The following is a 17,489-nucleotide window of genomic DNA, read 5'->3' as shown; positions in this document are numbered from 1 at the left end:
GTTGGCTCAGGATAATCTTCAGCACCAAAAAAAAAAAAATTAAAATAGGCTTCCCATTGGTTTTTAATGTTTTATAGCCAGTTTTGTCTCCAATTCCGAATGCAAATACACCAGTTTCAGTCAACTGATCTTGCTCCATTTTGGCCAATTTAAGGAGAGGTCTCACTTAGCATGGTTAATTAACATTGCCTGAAGGGTGGATTTATATGTGCTCACAATCCCCACAGTGTAGTTTAAAATATAATTAGGCAAAAGAGATGTAATCATTTTACATAAATCCCATCATTTTTAGCCAGTCCTGTTGGAAAAGTTTAGTGCAAAGACAAAAACAACAAAAACCCCTCACAGATCCAATATCCAGTAAAACAAAAACCTGACCAAGTGCTGGGAGGGCAAGTACCTTGGCCCTGTCATCTACGAGTACCGTGACTCACCTCAGATGTCTTCTCAAGTTCTGAGCCTCGTTTCTTCCACCAGCAAAACCAAGTCGCCCTCTCTAACGAGGACGGTTAAGGATACTAAGGACCCCAGGAAGGTCCGATCTGGGAGAGGAGAGGCCGACAGAACCTCTCCAGCAGGAAGTGTGAGGGAAAGAAGAATGGGGGCGTTGAGTTTCCCCAAGAACGGCTGGTAAGGAAACTGAGAGAGATCCGAGAGGCCTGGAAGCCCGTCTGTTGAGGAAACAGAGGGGTACGAGGATCCTCTGCTGGGCGTGCCCACCCACTTTGTTCCAGATGGCTCAGCAGTTAAGACTCAGACTGCAGGGACTAACCCCACCTTGTCACAGTTACAAGATAAGACTCAGACTCTGTGAGTCCAGATACCAGCTCCTTCTGTCACTGACACAGCACAAAACACCAAAGGGCCTTCAAGCGGGCTTCAAGCCCCAGCAGTGACAAACTCAAATGGGCTTCAAGCCCTCACTGCCCAATGACTAGTCAGCAGGGATGGCTCCTGTTGGCCAGAGCCGAGGATCGGTTCTTCCGGGGTGGTCGGGTCGCGCAATCCTTCCAACCACATGGAGACTATTACTCCCTTGAGCCAGGCCACCTCCAGACGGAGATCCGAACCCTGAAGCCAGGCTCCAACACGCGGACCTTGGGACTCAAACTCAAGGCTGGGGCAGCCTTATACCCAAGGTTCAGGCAGCTGATTTTATGAGACAACTTAAAGAAATAATGCTTATAGTTGTGCCGTGAGGTTGGCGCCACTGACCTCCTTCAGGAGATTCTCGGAGCAAAACGCTCAGAGTGGTCATTGGGTCTCCCAGTGGGGAAGCCATGCCAAGCTGGCAGCATCAACACGGCGAGGAAAGTCCCTCCCCCTGAGGTCCAACTTCCTGTGGCATGAACGGGTTCTCTGTCCAGTGGAAACCAGATCATTGAAAGAATGAGGAACAGAGGGCCCATCTGGGTCACCAATTTGTCCAGGTAGTATGGGAACAATGTTTGTATCTGATCATTTCTTCTGAGGAGGAAGGTGTCCACCAGTGAGTGAGTGTGGAGAGGCCACAGGGCTGTACCCACAACAATTGTCCTCTACTTCTCTTGGGATGTTCCCAGTCCCCTCCAGACCTGCTCTGAGACCTGGCTTTCCTGCAGGTGCCTCTGTCATCAATGACGCATCGAACAGAGGCCTCTCCTTCTCCTGCTTGAGGCTGGCTGGAAGGAATTTACTCTCACATTTAACCATTGCCACCGGACAGCATTTCTAAAACAAGCACTTCTCATCCCCTATAGAAGGTTCTCAATCTCCAGGACCTCACAGGACCCTAGCCCTGGCTGGAAGCCCCCTTCCCCTTGGTTAAGGCTTCCAGTCCCCTCCTTCCCACAGTCATGCTCACGTGTCCAGGTCTTAGCTCACTTCAGGTTTCAGGGCACAGCTCAGGCCTTTGCTTCTACGAAGCCTTCTTGCATCTGCTCAGGCAGAGGCATCCTCTGCACATTCATCCTACTGTCTTCTCTGATTGTGTTTTCTTATGGAGACTTGACTGACTACAACTTCCTGGAAAATGGATGTCTGTGAGCCCTACAGCACCAGCACCTGGGACACTGAGGATGCTTGACAGGCATTTGTCGAATTACTGGATGCATGCAATGGGAGTGAACATTGCTTTTCTGGAACAGTATTTTACAGCTGTGGGTTGGGACCCTGTAGTGGGTTGTGAACTCACATAGGACATGATAACCCTCATTAAAAGGGAGAAGTGGACATCTCAGAGTGTATCACACAGAGTGATGGCAGGTATATTTCATGAAACTGTTGTCATTATGATGTGTGAATATGTGTACTGAGAATTAGAAACACTACTCTAGAAGATATTGAAGGAATATAGTGTAAAAAAGACTAAGTTTTTCATGGTCTAATTTAGGAAAGGGTGATGATGCATTATCCTCAGTCATGGAGATAGTGTTAACAAGCAGCAGTGGTGAAGGGCAGCATTTAATAGGGAGCGCCCACCTGCTTTAGGGTGGATGTATCAGATTTCGTAATTTCAGGGAATGTGTGCAGTTCATTACTGCAAGCTGACACTGCACAAAATAAAATAGGCAGAAACAGACGCTTGGCCATTTGGTTTTCTAGAGTGAACACCTTCCAATCCCCTGGGAGTTGTTTCCATCCCATTGGCATTGGTGAAACCTGAGTGCCTCTGGCCACCCAAGAGAATCTCTCAGCCCCCAGCATCAGAGACTCAGAAAGTAAAGTGAAGGATGAAACTAAGCTCAGGTTTCTGACGTGGTAAATATTCTTGATGGTGTATATGTGATAAGAGAGTCCAATCCTAATTCTGACCAACTCCAGAGATATCTTCTGATACATGAAACAAAGTTCCTCAGAGCCTTAGGAATTAAATCAAATTTAAATAGGAATTTAGAATATTGGCAAATACTTTGGTGTTATGATAGAGTACCAGACAATCTTGGACTAGGAATCAGAAGCTGATGTTGTAAGTTAGTTTTGTTCCACTCTAGCTAACTAACCTTGGGTAAGTCACTTCTTTGAGCTTCAATTTCCTCCTCTAAAAACTAAAGACAGTAATTTGCCTCTCCCACCTAATGGGTGATAAGGACCTGGAATACCTTCAGGGTACTACAAGGTAAGAGCAAGTTTGTTGGGATTTGAAATGGATGGGGTTTTGACAAATCAATTGCTTGTTGATTGACATTGATAAGATGAATTAACTACTTTGTATGGACTGGAGCAATTAGTCAGTAATTTACACCTTTAATTAGAAGACTGTCTGGATATTGGGTTCCAGGTAGGGGATCAGAATTGGCCACTCCCAAATGTATCTTTATGGCTTGATTATTTTTAAGAACAAAAGACTCTGAAAGAAATTTTGACTTGCCCCCAACTGCCTAAAAGAAACTTAAGATAAAAGGCCTGTCCCCAGGACAGACTGTCACCATAGATAACTCTGGGTATCAGTAGACTGTGAAGGGCCTTGCTAAGCCCATTCTTATCAAAGTTCTGTCTACCAAACATTTACTTTTCCATTTCCCTGTGAATTGCCTTCCTCTCCTTTGAAGTCCCAAACCACTCCCCCCAACACCCTCCTTTATTTTTAGTTAAAGATGTTATTCGAGGTGGCGGCTTCAGCCATTCTGGCTGAGTTACCCAGTTTTCCTGGGTTCCTCCCATGTATTCATTTTATAAGCTCTGTTTGACTTTGTCTTGTTATTCTCTGATGTCAATTTAATATGTAGAACAGTCAGAAGGACCTAGAGTGTAGAGGCATTATTTTCTTCCTCTTTCTATGGACATCAGTTGTTTGAATTTTCCATGTTGATTATCCTAGAGCTGAATTAATTTTCTGAAAATGGTGCTGGGTGGGTAATGGGGAGGGGAGATTGGTGGTGGTGACTATCTCTGACAAACCATAATAAACATTAAAATTTAGATGAGGATAAAACAACCACTCTGTTTAGGAGGTAGGTGTGGTTATTTCTCTGGTTGAAATCTGTACCCTTTTGGATGCATCTCTTGATCGTCCTTTTCATCTTCTTTGTTTCCTGGAGAATCCGGCTCAATGGTGACCTGTTATTCATGCTGGAAATCAAACAGTGGAGCAGAGATGGAATAATGAGAATCCTGGGCATAATGGGCCCTGATCTCTTTTGCTCAGAATTTTGGCAAAGAACTTTTAAAAGGTCCTTTTAAATCGTTATGCAAGAAGATGGCTCCTACTATCTACTGCGCAGACTTTTTTTCCCCTTGTCACAAAAAAAACCAGATAACACATCTCTTCCTTTACTTCCAAAGGAGCCGTTGGTATTATCTCCTGTTCTTTAAGAACAGGCTCACATCTCTGTTTTTTGCTCCTGCCTCTACTGTAATCATGCAACTGTCACTCTGTTTTCAGGCAATTGCGAAACGAAGTTAACACCAGAGCTGCGTACATCTCTCTTTATACTCTGCCAGCCCCGGTTTTCAAAGGACTGAGATGAAGGCAAACAACATTTGCTGCCCCAAAATGTGTCTCTTCAACATGAGAATTACTTTAGGCTGACTATTTTTAGGAAACAAAAGACTCAGAAAGTTTTTCTTGTTACCTCCCCCTTAACTGCCTAAAAGAATTGAGAAAAAAATCTGTCTCAGGAAGCACACTATTGCCTTAGCATAACATGAACTAGGTGGTACACAGGGAGGAACCTAGAAAAGCCTGTTTGTTGGGCTCCCTCTGTGTTCTTCTGTTTCTATGTGGCCAAATAAACACTTCTTTTCTAAACGTTTGCTTCCTTCTTTTTCACCTACCTGTGAATTGCCTTCCTTCCCTTTGAAGTCCCTGACTCTCCCCACCCCCAACATTGTCTTTTGTCTTTAGCTGAGGGTTCACCTGAAGATGGTTACTCGGTTTTCCTGGGTTTCTCCCATGTATGCGTGTTATTAAACTTTGTTAGATTTCCTCCTGTTAATCTGTCTCATGTCAATTTAATATTTCCCTTACTCACCTAGCCCTTGCTCTCATTAACTGAGTGAAGTGGATACCTGGGCCATCTTTCATGGACAATCTTTCTAGGTACTGTTTGAGCTCTTAAATATCCATGACCCATCCTACTCTTGGGATGGCCATAGGATTTCCCACCTCCCTCCATTCTGCAATAATGTCTCCAATAGGTCCAGTTATTGTAAGCAATGGTGAGGGGAGGTGGGGAGGAAGCGTGAAGATGTGGAGCAGTTTTGAACACGCCCCAGGAAGCATAATGCTAAGTCTCAGCTTTAGTTTTCTGTCATATTCCATGAGTGTTTTGATTCTCTTCACTTCAACAAAAAATCATAGAAATAAGTCATTAGCATGTTTCTGAGCCAGAGGGATCCTCAAAGATCACATAGTCCTTTGATGCCAAACTCCACTACACTTATGACTTAGACGGCCTTCATTTTCTCCCTGGGCCTTGGGAACTAGGAAGGCGAGGGGACAACTGCAAGAGAGACCAGCTGAGTCCAAGCTGCAGCTACTAAGGTCCGGGCTGGAGACAAGCCTTATTCATTTTTCCCCCAAACATTTAGCTTGGGCAACAAAGTTTGGTAAAGTTTTTATTTAAATGATCATGATTATTATTTTCTTACAGTGAAATTGCCAAGCTACCTACTATCTATAGAATGTCTAACATTACTATTGTCTTCTTTCCTTCTTTTTTCCCAACATTCTCATCTTTAAAACAAAACAAAACAACAACAACAACACCTTCTTGACCCCACAGTCATGGACATCTGCCCCTTCCTTCCCTTCACAGCCAGACCACCTGAAAGAGTTGCCTTTACTTTTCACGACCTGCTCCCTCACATCCTGCTCCCTCAACGCCGTGTGATCAGGCTTCCACCGAGACGGCTTCTGCCAAGGTCACCCAAGGACCACTGTTGCCAAATCCAGCAGCTACTCCTCAGTCTTCATGCTTCTGTTTATGATACTAAAGCATTGAATTTTTGTTTTTGAGTTTTTTGTGAAACAATATTAAACAAAAAAATACTTTCTTTTACAGAGCAGTTGTAGGTTCACAGTAAAATTGAGTGGAAAGTAGAGATTTCCCATATATCTGCTGTCCCCACACACGCATTGCCCCCCCATCATCAATGTCTCCCACTAGAGTGGTACATCTGCTGCAACTGATGAATCTACGTTGACACATCATTATCTCTCAAAGTCCATAGTTTACATTAGGGTTCACTCTTAGTGTCCTACATTCTAGGGATTGGACAAATGTATAATGACACGTATCCACCATTATAGTACCACATAGAGTGGTTTCACTTTCCTAAAAATCCACTGTGCTTTTCCTATTCATCCCTCCCTCCCCTCTTGGTAACCACTGGTCTTTTTACGGTCTCCATAGTTTTGCCATTTCCAGAATGTCATATGGTTGGAATCATATGGTGTGTAGTCATTTCAGATGGCTTCTTTTTTTTTTTTTTTTAAGATTTTGTTTTTTTCCTTTTTCTCCCCAAAGCCCCCCAGTACATAGTTGTATATTCTTCGTTGTGGGTCCTTCTAGTTGTGGCATGTGGGACGCTGCCTCAGCGTGGCTCCACAAGCAGTGCTACGTCCGCACCCAGGATTCAAACCAACGAAACACTGGGCTGCCTGCAGCAGAGTGCGCAAACCCAACCACTCGGCCACAGGGCCAGCCCCCTCAGATGGCTTCTTTTACTTAGCAATAACATTTAATGTTCACCCCTGTCAACATTACAGAGCGTCTCAGCCTGCTCTGTAAACTTAGATGTCACTGAGGAACCCTAGGGCACGATGGACACAGTTTTAGAACCATGTCTTAGAACCTTCCTCAACTGCCTCATTTACTTTAAAATTGAGATGCTTTTGTTTAAGACAATGCCTTCGGCTTTAGGATGGAGCTTGAGATTGGTAATAGTGAGGTGTCAGAGGAAGCCTGGGTACCCTCCCCATCAGAGAACTCTGAGGAAAGGTGTGTAAAAAAATCTTTTTTGGGATTATGTATTTTCTTCATGACTCTGCCTTACACACTCTAATGACCATTTAATTCATTCCTCCGAGTGCCAGCCGAGCGCTATGGTTTCTGTCCCCATAGCTCTCAGGTGCTTCTTGCACAGCTGTTCCCATGGTAACAGATTCACTCACTCCCTCCTCCCCTACCTGTTTGTCCTTTCCACGCTTTCTGTTCTGCACAGCTCTGCTCCTCAGCGAGTTGTCGTTTCCTGATACGTTCTGGTTTTCGTGAAGGTCTTCTTCACTCTAAGAAAAAAGTACAGATTTCAAAAATAAAATTTCATAACCAACAAAACAAATGTTCTTTCAATGAATGATACCTAGAAGAATTTTGAGGGATGGGGCGGCAAAGATGAAGAGCTTAGATGAGTCGGCTGGTTAAAGAAAGAACCAGTGAGCGGCTGTCCCAGTGGCGTAATGGTCAAGCTCACATGCTCCACTTCTGTGGCCTGGGATTCACAGGTTTGGATCCCAGGTGTGGACTACACACCACTCATCAAGCCATGCTGTGGCAGGTGTCCCACGTACAAAGTAGAGGAGGATTGGAAACATATGTTAGCTCAGGGCCCATCTTCCTCACAAAAAAACCCACAAGAACCGGTGAATCTTGGCTCATGAAGACATATAGATGATTTTTGCTTTGTTTTGTTCTGATAGAAAGATTTATGTGGTCCAAATTGAGGGAGAGAGCAAAGAGGACAATTGCCCTCATCTAGACCATAGGACTTTCTAATCAGCAGAGCTGAGACCAGGGGGCAGGTTTCCAGTCTTCTTTCCATCACATCACACAGGGTTTTAACTTATAAAATAAAACAAAATATAGTAACCCTAGGATGATATTATTCTTAGATGTTGGATTTATGGGATGTTAAAATGTGCTGTGTTTGGTTTTAAGCAGACTCTGGTAGTAATGAGCATAGGACAAATGCCTCCTCTTGTGAGGCTGGTTTTACTTTGAGGAACTGAGTGAGGTGTGCTCTGGGAGGGGTGTGCTGACCCCCAGCTGCTGTTTCCAGATGTGACAAACGCCTGGATCATTTCTCTTTTAACCTCTTTTGGAGGGGGGTCCAATTCTTCTCCCATCTCATCCCAGCTTGCCTTTTTATAAGATACTTTTTATATGGCAACAGATAGATACATGGTGTCAAGTGAGTCCCTATATCTTTTCAGGAAATGTCCCCTGCTAGCCCTGTCGGCTGTGACCTTGTCTTTGAAAAACTAACAAGTATATGACTTGATTTTAACTTTAGGTCTCTGACTGGCCCCTAGAATCTGGGAGAAATTACAGTTCCAACTTGTGTTGCATTTTCCATTTATTGAAACTGTTGGGGATTGGGAGAATTCCCCCATTTTCCTTAAGGTTCTTATGGCTGGCCAAATAATTAAAAAGGCAGGTTAGCAGGAGAAAATCAAACAAAGTTTAATAACATGGGAGAAACTCAGGAGAAACTGACTAACTCAGCCCTCTGGCCAAGGCTGCCTGTTTAAATATCTTCAGTTACAGACAAGGAAGAGGTTGGGGTAGTGGTTTGGGGCTTCAAAGGGGAGGAAGGCAACTCACATGGAAATGGAAAAGCAAATAGAACTTCGGTAAGAGTGGACTTAGCAAGGCCCCTCCCAGTCTACCGATACCCAGAGTTGTCTATGGTGATGGTCTGTCCTGGGGACAGGCTGTTATTTTAAATTTCTTTTTGGCAGTTGCGGGGGAGGGTGGAATGTTCTTCCTGAATATTCTGAGCCTTTATTATCTTCAGCTCTAAATAATCCACATACCAGAGTGGCGCATCTTGGGGTGGCCTGCCCTGAACCCTATTGAAACACAAGGGTGCATAAGCGTGAATAAAATTGAACGTCAAGCACATACATGTGCGGGTCAGAGTGTGTCTCCCACCCCAAAATGTGTCTCTTTGGCTGATTATTTTTAAGGGAAAAAGACTCTGAAAGCAACTTGACCTTCCCCCTAACTGCCTAAAAGACTTTAAGGCAGAAGCCCTGTCCCAGGACAGGCCATCACCATGGCTAACTCTGGGTGTAACAGACTGGGAGGGTCCTTGCTGAGCCCATTCTTATCAATGGTCTCTCTCTCTGGGTAAACTTGTCTATAGATGGCCCAGCAAATATCTGTTTATCAAGCATTTGCTTTTCCATCTCCATGTGAATTGCCTTCCTCCTCTGGAAGTCCCAAATCACTCCAACAACCTCCTTTGTCTTTAGCTGAAGATGGTATTTAAGGTGGTGGCTTCAGCTCTGGAAGCAGGAACCTAATTAAAAGCATTAATACACTAAACCACGGTCTCAATTTTATATAAATGTTTACTTCATGTGTTGTCTGGGTGGTTATATCTAAGGAATAAATTCAAATTTTGTCAAAAAGAATTCTAAGATCACTGGCCAAGATTGAGACAAATTGAACACCAAAAAGTGAAAAACATGAATAATGCCTGCAATTTACTTGTGTCAAAAAATAAGATGGATTGGTGGGTGGATAGAGGGTAGCACAGATGAATAAATATGTGAGAAAGCAAGTGTAGTAAAATATTACTACAGGATGTAGGTGGTGGTGTGTAGGTGTTCACCATGAAATTCTTTCAACTTTTCTGGGTTTGAAAATTTTCAAAATAAAATGTTGGAAGAAGCAAATAATGTTGGTAATTGATTACAAAAGATTGAAAGAAAGAGAATGTTAGTCCATAACGACACTTAAAAAGAGAGAGGAAGACAAAAAAGAGAAATCTATTCTTCTAGGAAGAATGTGAGGTAAGGAATTGTAAAGAAATGAAAATCATCAGTTTGCAGCTACCAAAGTAATAATTGATTCAGGAAAGGGTCCTCAATGGATGCTAAAACCATTGGGTGAAGTGTGTTGGGGAATTGGATATTCACATAGCCTTGAAATATCACCCCCCAGGTTACCCACTAATTAGAAAGAGAAAAATGTACTTTGATACTGGAGCAGTCTGCTCATCACAACCCCAACCAAGTCAGGACCAATGGTGGAGTTAAATTTCTCCAAATACACTTATGCACCTTTTTAAATTTCTTTTTTACATCCAGTTTCCAGAGCCCGAGGCTAAAAGTCAAGTAAATGTAGAATCACACATTCTACGACTTCACTGCCCCTCTTCTGCTCAGTTGCCTTTCACTTTATGTAGTTTTTGATACTTGTGTTGATAGTTTGAGTATGATGTTATGCAATTATTTCAGCCTGGTTCTAATGTCCTGTTATTGTTTCTTGCCTTTGCTTGACTTAGGCGTGATACCGAACCTGAAGTGAGTTTGCTCAACCGTTGTGCAGCAAGCCAATCTCTGACACCAGGTGTGGTGGAAGAAGGTAGGAGTTTTATTTTTGCACAGTGCTAAGCAAGGAGAGAGGGTAGCTAATGCTGAAATCCCAAACTTCCCAAAAAACTAAAAGGAAGGGTTTTTATTTGGGGTTTTAGGTAGGGGAGGGGCAGCATACAGCCTTGCTGGTCGGAGCTTTCCCACCAGCCTGTCTTTGGCCTTGAGACTGTTTGCAGAGAGGAGGAAGCCTGTGACCTTGCTGGTCAGCAGCTTTCCCACCAGCCTGTATCTCTTTTCGGGGAGGAGATAATCCAGGTGCTTGTCCTTGATGATGTCTCTCTCCATGGAGGATAGTGGATTCTGGAGCCAGGAAGCCAGAGGGTAAGCAGGGAATGAGTGTTTTGGTTTTAACCCCATATATGCCGGGTTTAATGTGGGGAAACTGATATCAGGGTCGGTATCAAGAACAGGCTGTTGCTTCACTGAGCAAGGTAAGGCCATAGCTCAGCTTCCCCCGCACAGTTTAGGCACCACTGAAATGGACAGTGAATGGGACTCACACTCCATAAGGCCCTGGGAGGATGTGAGCCGTCCCCACGTCTTTCCCCTGCCTTCTTACCTTACAAACAAGGTTGAAGGTCTGGTAGGAGAGCGGAGGGTTCCAGAGAGCAAGCATGAAAGGGCTACACCCTGAAGAGGATGGAAAGCAGATTGCAGTCCTCCTGGGTCTAGTTAGAGGGGCCCAGACAAACCACAGAGTGTCCATGAGAGAAGGTGGCTGCCTGGGAGGTAGCAGCAAGGCTTTGTTGCTGTTGCTTTCGACACGGATTCAGATCCAGGTAGGAAAGGTGAGACGGGAGGTCCATTCCTTCACCCAGTGAAGTACAGCACAAAAGATGGCGCTCGCAGCCGCAGACCGTGACCCACCCTGTGAGTCTAGCCAGCACGTGCTGGGGAAACACTCTTGAAATAAAATCCAACCAGAGTTCACTGACTCCTCTTCCAATAAGGTGGCCAATCACCAGGAGGGGGGCAATGATGAGAGGCCCCCATTCTGTCAGCCGCCAGTAGAGTGGGAGTTCCTCCTACCCTGTCCAGGATGGAGATTTCCCTACACCTCAGCCCACGCCTGGAAATCCTCCAGCCAAGATCCAGTAATCGCCAAAGATGGCTGTTCAACTCTCTGTTCTTCCCACCACCAGAAAGTCACTGCACAAAAGTACAGACCATCCCCAGACCCCTGCCCCAGTCACTAAGATATTGTGACCATTACTTAATCCAGTGTCCCTACACAGCAGTGGCAGAACCAGTGTTAAACAGGCTGCGATGTCTTCAGCAGGGACTCGGGCATTACACGGAGCCAGCACAGGTGGAAATGTTCAGTGGGGCAGGCCACGGGCCTTGAACGAAGATAATGGCTCCAGCTGGTTTCCAGAAACCACTGCTGGGAACGGAAACTGTTTACTCAATTACTCTTCAGTCATTTGGATTTTCTCAAATGGGTTCCCCCGGTAGTGCTGGAAAGTCCTAGGAATAATTCCTGCACATTTCCCCACCCACCCATTTCCATCACTGACTGAAACCATGTTTGTGCAGGCTCTAATTACACAGTCTGTGGATAGTCTAATCTATGAAGGGCAGACTCGGTGAATTAACTTTTTTCTTTGACCACATCCTACAATTTATCACTAGCCTGACTTTCGATCTTAATTCCTGTGCTCTGAGAATGACTAGAATCCCAGAATCAGTCACACACACTGAAAGCCGCTCACGTGTGGAAAATAAATTCTCAACAGCAGGGAGATATGTGCCCTGATAGTAACGGAAGTTTAGAGAACTTTAAAGATGCCACGAAAACCTGAGTTTTAGAAGGACTTTGTGGATGTCTACAGTTGCCTCACTTAACTTAGAAATGAGGTCATCATTTTTACTTAATTAACCAATCAGAACTCAGAGTGCAGAAAACACACGTCTCTGGGGAAGTAAGTAACTGAATCTTTGCGCCGTGGTATGAAGGAGCCGTGTGTGTCCCCGTGCCCCGATTGTTACATGTCCAGGAATTTTATAAGTGGATCGTTTAAACCATCGGCAGCTTGAAATCAGCGATGGTGGGAGTATTTAGACCATGGGAATTGGGAAACACTACAGATCCAGTTTTTGTTTTCTTTTCTTTTCCAAAGATCCATTTTACCAGCACCCCACTGCTTTGGCCTCTACCAAACGATTTTAGAATCCACCTTAATTACTGAAACTTCTCTCTAGTGGATGTAGGCTTTAGAGTGAGGCCCACCCGAGTTCAAATCCTGGCTCTGTTCTTTACTAGCTGTGTGACCCAGAACACGTTACTCATCGTCTCTGAGCCACAGTTTCCTCATCTATAAAATGAGAACGTGAAACTACCTCACACAAGGTCATTTTGAGAATTACATGAGATAACACATATAAAGCCCCCAGCATGTAATATGACACAATAAAACTTAGTCTGTTCCCTAACCCTTTACCTGGTCTAATTTCACCATAGGAAACACTGGGTCACTTTCAAAACAGCCTCCCTAGCTCATGAGAGAAGGCAGTGTGGGGCCTAGAGAGTAATACACGTCTGGGAGAGACAATCCCAAGAGGAAGGCAGCTAGGTCAGTTAATGGTCAGTTGGGATGCCCAGCAGTCAGGCAGAGTCCTGACTCAACCAAGAGTGTGTACTCATGAAGATGCTGACAGCTCTATTTATAATAACAAACAAAAAGTAAAGGGAGAAATCTAAAAGTGTAACAAAAGAAAAATTAAGTGAGTTATGGTCCACACAAATAAATACACAAACTATTAAAAATAATCTTTATAAAGAATATTAATGGCAAAAGAAAATGGCTTTGAGATTCATAATATTAAATGCAAAATGTAGGGCCGGTATAATATATGCAGAAGAGGTAAGTGATTACACACATATGTAATTATACTCACATATTCAACATAAAGATGGGAAATCTATGTAAAAATATACACAGCCAATATTCCTGGGTGGTAAAATTATCTGTAAAAGTTTATCTTCTTCTTTATCCTTTGTGCACTAAAATAAAAAAAATCACTTTTTTTTAATATAAAAGAACCTGTGCCTACTGCAAGCCCATCTTGGGTGAAGAGCCCCCTGCAGGAGCCACGAAAGTGAAAGTTTCAAATCACAAGAGGTGACAGGGCCAGAGGGAGGAGAAGGTGACCGCAGCTAATCAGGAGTCTCCGTGATCAGAGTCCAACCCAAGAAGCTGGGCAGCGAGGAGCACATGGGGATGCAGGAGTTGTGAGAGAGAGATGGAGAGAGGAGGGGACCACGGCATAAAATATCAGTGGGGGCCAAAGGGGAAGGACAGGGAGGAAATTCAGCATGGAGACTTCCAGAACATTTAAGGATGTTCCTGAGGTGCTAACTGGTTTTCCTGGGAGAGGCTCTCGGGAAAAGCCTGTGTCCTCGCGTCTGCAAGAGCAGGCTGAGAAAGCACCTTTTGTCTTCCCAGTCACGGCAGCATTATCTGAAACAGCAAAGACTGGAAACAACTAAATGGCCACCAAGAGGAGAGGAGAAAAAAGAAGCAAGATACATCCATACAGTGGGTACTGTGGAGCCATCTGAAGGAACGAGGAGGTTCCTTATGGACTGATGAAGAAAGGTCTCCAAAATATACTGTTACAAAAAAAGGGAGGGAATGTGATAAACAGTGTGAACAGATACAGTTTGTATAAAAAGGGTGGAGAAGGGATTGGGAGGGAGCTTCATGGTATATGCCTTTTCTACATTTTGAACCAGGTGAGTATTGCTTATTTAATAATAAATTAAAATAAAAAGAACCCCCGTTTTACATGGTTGAGCCATAGTTAATTTTGTAAGGACGGACACTATATATTTAGGTCAAGGTGCTTTGTTTTTGAGGTCCTGTCCAGTGTAGAATTTCTGGAGGAGAAAAAAGGGAGAAAATTATAATCAAGGTCAGACTTTACTTGTTGAGATTAAGCCACTAATCTTTATGACAAAGCTTTGACTGAGAATGACCTTATCCACTGTCCACGCCGAATTACTGTTAAATATGTGCAGACCACCCTCTAGTGGAGCAATGAGGACATTACAGAATTTTATGCCAAGGGTATCGCAGTAAAACAAATTGCCAGAATGTGAGATACAGGTAATTATGAATACATGTGTATGTGTAGATATATACATTATGTTTTACACAAATATGAGAAAGTTAATGAAAACTAATATTTGGAAATACAACATTTTAGTATAAAAATGGTAAAATCAAAAGAAAATCAATCATGGCCTGGACATATATTAAAGATTTTCAAGGTGCTCAATGTCTGATGAATATTATTTTGTCATTATTCTTTGAATAACTGCTCTCTGCCATTAAGCAAGCATCTTTTTTTCCACCTTCATTGAGATATAATTGACATATAACAATGTGCAGGTTTAACGTGCAGAACATGATGATTTAATAGATGTGTGTACTGCAAAATGGTTACACAATAAGCTTAGTTCACATCCATCACCTCCATAGTTAAGCTTTTGTGTGTGTGGTGAGAACTTTTAAGATCTACTTTCCTTGAAACTTTAAGTATGCAATGTATACTGCATACAATACATTATTGTCAACTGTAGTCACCATGCTGTACATCACATCCCCAAGCCTTATTTATCTTACATCTGGAAGTTTGCACCCTTTGACCACCTTCACCCATTCCCCACCCCCACCCCATCCTGGCAACCACCAATCTACTCTGATTCTCTGAGTTAGCTTTTTTTAGAGTCCCCACATAGATCAGATAATACAGTACATGTCTTTCTCTGACTGGCTTATTTCACCCAGCATAATGCCCTCAAGTGTCCTCCATGTTCTCACAAATGGCAGGATTTCCTTCTTGTTTATAGCTGAATAATATTCCATTGCATTATATATACACATTTTCTTTGTCCATTCAGCCATTGATGGACACATAGGTTATTTCCGTGTCTTAGCTATTGTAAATAATGCTGCAATGAACATGGGGACTCAGATATCCATAATAATTTCACTTCCTTCAGATATATTCCCAGAAGTGGGACCGCTGGATCAATGGTGGTTCTATTTTTAATTTTTTGAGGAGCCTCCATGCTGTCTCCCACAGTGGCTGCCCCAGTTTATATCCCCACCAACAGTGCACAAGGGTTCCCCTTTCTCCACATCCTCGCCAGCACTTGTTATCTCTTGCCTTTTTGATAATTGCCATTCTGACAGGTGTGGGGTGAGATCTCATTGTGGTTTTGACTTACATTTCCCTGGTGACTAGTGAGGACTGATGTTGGCAACAGACTTGTTGCTTATCTCTCTGCTGCCTTCTCTCTTGGGTTAAGTGGACTTCTCAGGTTAAAAAGGCCTTCAGGGAAAGACTCCCTCATGTCAGGAGTCATGCAGAGCACTTCTGTGACAATCCCCTGACTAGCATTGCTCTGCCAAGGCTAACTGAGCTCTTAGCAGATCCCCCAGGGAGAGTACATCAGTCAGTCAGTCTAAAGGAAAACCAGGGCAGATGTTTCTCCCCAAACGAGGAAAAAAAACTACCCCTAAGCATGGCAGGATGGAAATCATTTCTACCTATCTCCATCTGTACTGATCTCTATCTCTATCATCCATATCTATAGCTATATCTGTATCTATATCTACCTCCCTCTGAGTCTACTTTTCCCTGCAGCAAGGCTGAAAGACTTATTAACTTGAGCCCATCATAGAAACCAGGCAATACTTCCTGGTGTCACTCCAGGTGTGGAACAGAGGAAAGAGAGAGTGGAAAATAAAGCAAAAGCCTCAGAAATGAGGTAGAATGGCAAAAAGGGAGGAAATTGGGAGAGAAGAGAAAGGAAGCAGAAGGAATGGCCATTTACTGAGCCGCTGTGTGTGCACTTTACACACATCCTCTCATTTAGTCTTCACACCAGTCCTGTAAGGGATGAATCATGTTCTCTCACTGTAGAGACATGGAAAGCAGGACTCTGAGAGTTACTGCATGCGTGCTTACCCTACCTGTAAGCGGCACAGCTGGGGTCTGAAGGCAGGTGTGACTAGAGAGCCAACTCTGCTAGTCTGACTCTCAGGGAGAGAAGGGAGGAAATGAAAGGCAAGAGAGGAAGGAAGGGAGGAGAAGGTAATAGAAGGGAATGGTAAGATGCCAACCAGGACTGCTGACTGAGTGTCAGCGTCTCTCGTATCACACGCTGTGAGCTAGAACATCTTTTCTAATTTCCCCGTGTGAGTCATGCTGATTACCGAGCAGTTATTAAAATTTAGTCCAGATCTCAATGCGTACCGATTAAGTGATGTCACTGAGGCTGTCATGCGTGTCTTCGGAACCTCCCCGTGGAGTTGCTGACTTCCTGGAGGAGCCTGCCCATGGAATGCTCTTGAAGAGAAGGAGAGAGGGGAAACAGCTCTAATGTTTCCCAGGTTGATGGTCACTAACCTGGGATGGCCTGCTTATCACCTGAAGAATAAGAAAGTTCAAGGGTAGCTCCATTATGTTGATGTTTAAGGATGATTTGGGACAAATTAAGATGAGATAAATTTCAGTTATATTCCGCCGTGGCAACTCTGAAGAACCCAGAGACCCAAAAATTGACCAATTAAGAAACTTCCCTTCCCCAGGATGCTTCTCCCACTTGCTTGAGAATTCCTCTGGTAATGGGAATTTGTTTAATGTTTCTGTTCCCTGATACCTCGTAAAAGGCAAGAACTCGCGCCCAGTTCAAACATGAGGAGGCACCAGAAGAGCAGACCCCTCTTGACTGTGTAGGGACTGAGGTGCCAAGTGGGATGGAACAGGGACCCAGGGCAGCAGAGCTGAAGGTGAGGAGGACGGAGGGAGCTTTAGGGGGGCGACAGCGAAGGAGGACAAGGAGCCCCGAGAAAATCCTCTGTGGCTCAGCTTTCCTTAGACTGCTGGAACCTATAATGGCTTAAAATTATGGGAAAAATCTTCCATTTGGGGTGACTTTTGAAGGCTCCTCATCTCTGTTGTAAATCTTCCCACGAGGATCCTTTTGGATCAGCCACTTTTGTGAGGAGGGTCAGCATTAGCCATTGTAATAACAGTTACATGATCAAAGCTAAAGAATGATCCCTTTTAAAAATAAATAATGAATTAGAGTAGAGTCACAATATGCTTCCCTGAGGAGGAGGAAAAGACTGGGACGGCAGCTCAGGGGCGGGAGCTGTGCAAACCCCGG

General features: G+C 43.9%; 1 pseudogene; it reads left to right on the top strand.

Moving 5' to 3' along the window:
- The first annotated feature begins 10,920 nt into the window (after positions 1-10,920).
- LOC124234541 (dual specificity protein phosphatase 5-like) overlaps positions 10,921-17,489 on the top strand; it is a 33,268-nt pseudogene continuing 26,699 nt past the window's right edge.

This window comes from Equus quagga, unplaced genomic scaffold (assembly GCF_021613505.1).
Source record: "Equus quagga isolate Etosha38 unplaced genomic scaffold, UCLA_HA_Equagga_1.0 876_RagTag, whole genome shotgun sequence".
Taxonomy (NCBI): Eukaryota; Metazoa; Chordata; class Mammalia; order Perissodactyla; family Equidae; genus Equus; species Equus quagga.
Note: the sequence above shows the minus strand (reverse complement) of the source record. Positions and strands in the feature narration are given on the sequence as shown.